This window comes from Suricata suricatta, chromosome 6, assembly GCF_006229205.1.
Source record: "Suricata suricatta isolate VVHF042 chromosome 6, meerkat_22Aug2017_6uvM2_HiC, whole genome shotgun sequence".
Taxonomy (NCBI): domain Eukaryota; kingdom Metazoa; phylum Chordata; class Mammalia; order Carnivora; family Herpestidae; genus Suricata; species Suricata suricatta.
Window position 1 is genome coordinate 140,951,360 of NC_043705.1, and position 7,770 is coordinate 140,959,129.

At 43.6% G+C, this 7,770-nt stretch overlaps 1 long non-coding RNA gene and 1 other non-coding gene across 2 annotated transcripts; one reads left to right on the forward strand and one right to left on the reverse strand.

Annotated features, from left to right (window-relative positions):
• Positions 1-5,145: 5,145 nt before the first annotated feature.
• On the reverse strand, positions 5,146-5,215 carry LOC115295115. The gene has a single exon (XR_003910339.1). It is a non-coding gene; the product is annotated as a small nucleolar RNA SNORD123 (small nucleolar RNA).
• Positions 5,216-7,114: 1,899 nt separating this feature from the next.
• LOC115293296 lies at positions 7,115-7,458 on the forward strand. Its single transcript, XR_003909476.1, has 2 exons — positions 7,115-7,177; positions 7,318-7,458. It is a non-coding gene; the product is annotated as an uncharacterized LOC115293296 (long non-coding RNA).
• Positions 7,459-7,770: the final 312 nt, after the last annotated feature.

Below are 7,770 nucleotides of genomic sequence, written 5' to 3' on the forward strand. Positions count from 1 at the left end.
TCTACTTAAGTTCCATGTAGCCAGTTGAGATTTTGATTGGATCTCCATTGTATTTATGGATGAATTTGGGGAGCAAAAACATTTCTGAACAAATATTTAATATCCAAGATATTATATATACTGAATCACTCCACACAGATATGGGATAGCACCAATTTATTTTGATATTCTTTAAGCTCTTTCTTTTTTCTTTAAGATATCCAACATATCTTTTGCCAAAATAAGTTAGGTAACATACTGATTTATTTTTGTTAATGATAATTTTTCTAAATTATATTTTCTTATCTTTGCTTCTGGTTTATGGTAGCAGAATTGATTTATATATTGAGATTTTGGGGAGCAAATTTACAAACTTTCTCTCTATTCTTATTACTTATCTGTAGATGTTCTTAAGTGTCTTTGCTGGAGACAATTCTATTGTCTGGGGTTAAGTTTGTTTCTTCCTTTCAATAATCATGGTTTTAGTCACATGGAGGGGTAGAAGTGTGCTTGCTTATCTTGGATTTCTTTTCAATCGAACATCTCCAACCTCTCATGATTATATGTCAAGGTGTTTGTGGATTCTCTTTTTGAAAGATAGTCTATCAAACTGGGCAACTTCCTTCCTGTTACCAGTCCAATAGCCAAGAAGTATTTCTTAAATGACAAACGTACGTTGAATTTCATCGAAGTACGTTAAGTGCTATTGAAATGATCACTCATCCTATTTAGTTTATTTGAGGTTTACTGACTCAGTTTCTTTATTGGCTATAAATGTATTTTTGATTTTCATTTCTTTTTTAGTTCCCTAAAGTTAAATTTTCTAGTGAATTATATACCTTGCCAGATATTTGCTTATTTTATTGATATTTTATTGTTTTTTATTTTGTAGTTTATTTTATTTTGTTTTTTACTTTATTAATATGTGATATTAATAACTATATTTCCCTGCTTTGTTCCTAACTTTGAGTTGGGCACTTGTCTTGTTAATTTCAGCCCTTCTCTCCGAATATAAGTGCTCAAGGCTAAATTTCTCCATACATACTACTTTAGCCACATTATGTAAGTTTTAAACACTTCATTTTCATGCAACATATGAGTTTTCCTGATTTCCTTTACAATTTTTCACACATGCTACTGGAAATGTGGATTACACCTGATAAATGTAAGCTTTCTCAATTATTTTTAAATTATTAATTTGTAACCCAATCTCATGATGGAGATTATTAAAAATTCACTGTGGCTTGCATTATGGCCTCGGACTTGCTTAATTTTTGTAAATCTTGCCTGAGTATTTAATGTTTCTATTAGAATAGCTTCGTTAATTACTTTTCATAGGATATCTTAATTCACACTGTTTTTCTCCCTGGGATTTATCCACTAGTGGCAGGAATGCACTTCATCAATGACTGTGGAATTGTTAATTTTACTAACCATCCTGTATATTTTTACTCAATATATATATATTGAGGGGGGTGCAGAGAGAAAGGGCAAGAATCCCAAGTAGGCTCTGCACTGTCAGCACAGAGCCTGATGGGACTGACTTCATAAACCTGTGAGATCATAATCTGAGCCGAGATAAAAAGTCAGTTGCTTAACTGACTGAGCCACCCAGATGCCCCTACCTTTAATATTTTGAAACTATTTTGTTAGTTGCATACACATTTGTTTTTCCTAATGGGATAATTTTTTTCAGTGATGAATATTTTTACTGAAAAAGACGTTTGTTCTATAATCTGTTTTACTGATATTAGTATTTGTAAACTAACTTTATTGTGACTGATATTTGGCTGACATATTTTTCCCATAGTATTTCTCTGCTTTCTGCTATAATGCAATTTTACATGGTTACTAATTTCTACTAGTTCTTTTCCCTCTATAATTTTTTTTTCCATTTCTGTCTTCTTTCTCTTTCTAGCCTTTTACTGGATTGATCAAATTGCCTTATTTCATCTTTTTCCTCTCTACTGTCTAATACAATTGTACCTATTGCTATTCTTTTGCAATTACTATTACTGTCCCTGGCATTTTAACAAGTGCGTTTGAGTTAAATTCTAAAGTTAGTATTTCCACTCTTCTCTGGATTTCACTCTTCCCCTGAATGACCCCCTTTTCTCATAAGTCACTAATCATCCTTTGAATGCCAGCTCACAGGCCATTTTTTGGATGAGGCTTGTCCTAAAAGGACAGGGACCTTCTGCTTCCTCTCCATTCTATTCCTAATGTGCAGCCAAATGCTGGGCGCGTGCTCTGTGACAAAGCTGGTTGAAAGAGGGAAAGCATGGAATGAGGGAGGGTCAGGGGAGGACAGTAGGGGTGGTAATGGTGACATAAAGCTGCAGGGATGCCTGATCTGGAAGAACCTTCTATCTTCTGTCTGTCAGGAATCGCATTCTCCTGATAAATCCAGAACAGAAAAAGTGCTGAATAAACCAAAGGAAAAGTTATTTCTTTCTCACGTTGTGGTTTGGGGCTAAGTGATTCCGCGCTGACGTGGGGGTTCCAGAGGGCCACCAGGGATTTCGTCTCTAAGTTTTAGCTCTACTATCTTTGTCTCATGGTCTGTATCATCAAGGGGACCTTACAGTCCAGGGTGATGAATGGAAACTTCAGCTACCACAATCACGTTCCAGGCAAAAACCCCAAGTGAGAGGGAAGGTCAAGAAAGATCACGGTGTTCATGGGTGGCCCCTTTTATGACGCTGTTCTTGGAACTGCGCCCACTTACATCTTATCCGTCACAGCTAAGTTCCGTGGTCTCACCTCGCTTCAAGACTTTTTATTTTTAAGCTGGGAAGATTGCAATTCAAATAAAATCAAGGAGGTCTGTGTTATTAAGGACGATTTGGATTGCTGTTTGAAGATAATCGCTGAAGTCTATGTACACTATAGACCGAGAGCCGCAAGGAGACCGGTCCGAGGTGGTGAGATTTGGGGTGAGAGAAGTTGACATTCTGAGTTAAGGCGACAGCAAGAGGAATGAAAGGAAGGGTCTCAAATGAGATGTGACAGATGGCTGACAGGATCCTTGACAGCCCGTCTTCCCACTGCCTTGCTTCAGGATTCAGGAGGCACTTTGCCCATTGGCTTAATTTCACTTGGTAGACATTCTTTTCATTGAACTCAAGGTCATTATGAGTTAATCTCCTCGTTGAATGATGGAATACAGAGGCAGACCAATTTGTATTTTATTTCTAAATTTATGTAGGACTAACATTATTTTTGAAAATACATTTCCAAAGGGACTCCCCCCCAACATCAAAGCTCTATTTCCAGAGACAAAGGAATAGTAAGAAGATTGATTCAAGTACAGCCATTGTGTGCTTACAGAGACACTCAAGATTCATACAAGGCCCAGTCAGAAAAGAGCACTTAGGACACCACACAGATATGATTTCCATGCCACAGACCATCTGCATCTCCCCCAGTTATTCCAAAAATCTTTTAAACCTAGCCTTTTCCCTCTTCCCATACTACAATAATAAAAAAATGACTTCAGGTGTTTTGAGCACAGCTATTTTTTACTTAAAAAATTTTTTAACGGAAATTGGGTTGGTAGAAATTCAATTGTAAAGAAAAGGCAAAAATACTCCCAGATCTCTAGTCTTCTTTGGTCTTCTGGATACACAGAAGTGAAAGCAGAAAGTTTTACTAAAGTAAAACTAATGTGAAATTGTAGTGTCTTTTGTTAACAGGTCCTTCCTGGAAGCAAGGTGAATTACTAAGCTTTTCTAAGTAAAAACGACAGGAGCACTTCTTCTTGAAGGTAGGCTCTGGCTCATGTTTCCTTCACTTCTTCCTCCTAGCAGAGTGGCTGTGAGTAGACTGCTCCCCTAAATGTAGCCATGAAGTGTTTTTCACCTGTGGAATTAATCCAAGGGAGCGCCCTTCACCTGGGGCATGTGAAGGTCAAGTCACTCTGTGTCAGCCTCCACGGCCAAGGTGCCAGTGGCAAAGCAAGTGTCTCTGGCCAGACAAGGGAAGCTCGAGGCAGGCCCTGGTTGGACTTGGGTGGACAAAGGCATGGAGAGAATGAGTGTCCAGAGGCAGCTTGGCAGAGGGCTGAGAGCAGGTGCCCATGCAGTGGACCTTGTCCTTTTGTGAGGGCCCAGCACCTGCACCTGGGACCATGCCCATTGTGCTCATTCTCGGATGTGCCAGGCGTATTTTCTTTCTGCTGCATCCTGGTTTCCGGGCTGCTGATTTTGAATAAAACTGGCCTGCTTACAGGGGAGAGGGCTGCTGTGCTAAGGGGGGTGGTGAGCCTTTCTTGGGTAAAAGAACCCTAAAGATTTTCTAGTAAAGCTCAAGGGACTCGAGCAGGACTGAAGACATCCTAAGCTCTGCCGACCTAGTGATTCGTCATCTCTCAAAACTTAAGGCTGCATCACCTGTAGCCATAATTTTAGATCTTTACATACACGAACAGAGAAGAGCCCTAGGCAATCTCAGCAGGGAATTAAATGGCCTATCTTTTTACCAATACGTGGCCGTCTACAAACACTGATAGGGTTAGTCCGATGATCAAGCAGTGTTACAAACCCTTACATGCATGCCATGGATCTAAACATATTTTTAAATGTTTTTATTTATTACTGAGACAGAGAGAAATAGAGCAGGAGTGGGGGAGGGGCAGAGAGAGAGGAAGACACAGAATCTGAAGCAGGCTCCAGGCTCTGAGCTGTCAGCACAGAGCCCAATATGAGGCTCGAACTCACAAACCATGAGATCACAACCTGAGCCAAAGTCAGATGCTTAACTGACTGAGCCACCCACGTGCCCCAAATGTCATGGGATCTAAAAGAAGGAAATCCGGAGGGCAGGAGCACTGTGGTTGATGATTATGTGTGGGCCCCTGGCTCCCTGTAAAAAAAGCCAGTGAAGATGTAAACACCCGGAGGCCACGATTTTTGGATGAAGGTGTTTCATGACATTAATACTATCTCATCACTGCGTAAAGATCACAGATACCCAGGCTTCCCTGTGCAGGCGCTCCTGACCTACGGCGGTGGCGTCCTCGCCTCTTCCAGGGGGTGATCTGGCCTCCGCTCCACAGAGTCGGCGTGGCTGGAATTCAGTCGGAAAGGAGAGAGGAAAAGAGGAGACAAATCTGGTTACTTATTTCAGAGACATTAGCGAACTTTCGCCTCTCTACACAGAGATTAAGGTGAATCAGGAAATGGATGGCGTTTTTCAAGTCACATGAATCAGCGCCCTACGGTTCATCATTTTCACCAAGTGTCTGGCTGGGTTTCTCGTTTTTGTTTTTGTTTTTTTTTTTTACATTATATGCCTGGCTCATCAGAAACAGTGCAGGGGGAGCTATCATTTTATCCTGAAAAGAAGAGAAGGAGACAGTTTTGTTCTGGAATGATCACCTCCAGCTTTATAGTGCGACGAGAAGCAGTTAATGGAGGAAGTTCTTCGATGAGGAATGGCTTCTCGAAGGGAAAAAAAGAAACTCAGAAATTTCATTAGGGGAAAAGAAAACATCTGTGGATTCTTTAGAATAATTTTATTTGTAGAGAGCCTACTTTTGGAGCATCTGGGTGGCTCAGGTGGTTGAGCGTTGGGATCTTGGTTTCTGCTCTGGTCATGATCTCCCAGTTCCTGGGTTTGAGCCCTGTGTCTCACTCTGCACAGAGAGTGCAGAGCCTGTTTGGAATTCTTCCTCTCTCCTTCTCTCTCTTCCCCTCCCCTGCTCTCTCAGTCTCAAAATAAATCAACTTAAAAAAAAAAAAAAAGAGCCTACCTCTGTGCTGGGCCCCGGGGAGGGCCTCCCTTTCATCCCCACCTAACTCCATGCTCACGGAGGACACACTCACCAGCAGGTTGGTGTCAGCTCCAGAGGAAAAGACTAGCTCGGAAAAGTAAAGGAGCTTTCCCCAGGTAACAAGGTAAAATCACCATCAATTTGGGTCCATTTCACTTTAAACTAAGGAGGCACTATCTCATTCTTACTATTAATTAGTTTGTAATTCATTATCATGAAATATACATATTTTAACAATGCTTCCTTGTTGCCTGTACATTGCATATAAAATCCGCTCCAGCCCCAGATACACACAAAGTTACGTATTAAGCACGATGCTCTGATCCCTCCTGGGTTATGGTGTTAGATAGCCAGTTTCTTCCCAATGCTTAACTCTCTACGTGCCAGGCATGTTTTTAACTGTGTGTGTGCCTTTAACTGTGATAATGTTGAGGGACAAGGATTAGCTAAAGACATTTGGGTTCTAATTCCTGCCTCCCTTTTTCCTGAGGACTGAGGGCTCTACAGGTCCCCTCACTCACTCCAAGGTGGCAAGGTCCTCCCTCCCCTCCCACCAATTCCCCAGGCGAAGAATAGCCAGGAGAGGGCTCCCAGGCCCCTGTGCCACGTAGGCAGAAGAATCAATGGGAATGTCAGGAAGGAGCTGAGGTCCTGTGTTACAGGCACAGAAGAGGTGTTAAGCCTTCCATTAAGGCTCCAGGAGCCAGCAGGCTGCTCTGCACCAGGTGGAATGTCCCCAGCACAGTCAGGAAAGAATACTTCTTCAAAGAGGCCCTCCAACACTGACATTTCCTCTGGATGTCTCACAGGAAATCCGAGTGAGTACCCACAGTGAGCGAGAGAAACGAGATTTGGGGCAGGGCTCAGCTCCCATGGAAATCTTCAGAATTGTTTTTATTTAGTTCTTTTATATAAAAAATAGTTCTCCACCATAAAGACAAATCAGTGTCACTTTGTACTTCTATTGTCCTTTTGGATCTGCGTGGTCGAAATCTCACAGCCAGTGCCCTGTCCTTTGTTTTATAGATGTGCTCAGTTAGCGCACACCCAGCCCTTGCAAGACCCACGAACCCCAAGAACCAGACCCTGGAGCGGTTGTGTGGATGTGGGCCATAGGGGTATCCTATGTCACTGCAGTAAGAGGGGACCGCGGTGGGAGCGTTCCTGCCTTTCCTCTGGCAAGGGAAACTTCAAAGCCACCCTCTGAGGCCAGATCCAGAAAAACAGGGCCCAGAGATACATACCGTTCCCCACCCCCATCCAGAGGGAAAGGGTGACCCGCCGGCCCTTCTGGGTTCCAAACGGAAGTTTTGCAACAAAGTATCAAATTCTAAGCGTTTTGAAAAGTACTATGCTTTCCAGTTATAAATCTTTCACTTTTCTACTTGCTCCATAAGGCCGAAAGATCCGGCAAAAGTGCAACAAGTAAGATTTGGTCCAGAGTTGGATAAGCTGACTTTGTCCCTGCGAGGGTTCCTTTTCAGCATGGCTACCTGGGGACCCCCACTCCCCGACGTGCCTCCCTTGGTTGGTCGGATTTGTTCATTTCTCTAACTTCATTCCAGTGAAATCCGGCCGAACTCCTCGGGAGGTGTACCCTAAAACAGCTTCTGCAAGAACCCGAAGCTACTTTCGGTCTTTTAGGAGTTTCCAGCTCACAGCACACATGGGATGTCACACAAAATGAATAAAATCACAAACTCGGAGTCCGGGAGGCCCCGGCGGCCCCTACCCACCCCACCACAGGGCCAGATTCGCCCGGGGGACGCGCACGTACCTGGAGATGAGGCCGGCAGGGTGGGCGCGCCACGTCTCGGGTCTCGGCCCGCGCAGTCTCCCGCCCTTTATACCCTCCTCCCCCTCCCCCCGCCTCCAGGAGCCACGTCTGAGATGCCGGACGGCGGGCGGGGAGCCACTGAAGGTCCCAGGGAGGGGGGGAGAAGGGAGTCACCCGAAAGTCAGCGCTGGGGCCCACTCGCACTAGGGAGGAAGGAGTGGGGCTCCCGGGACGTAGAGGG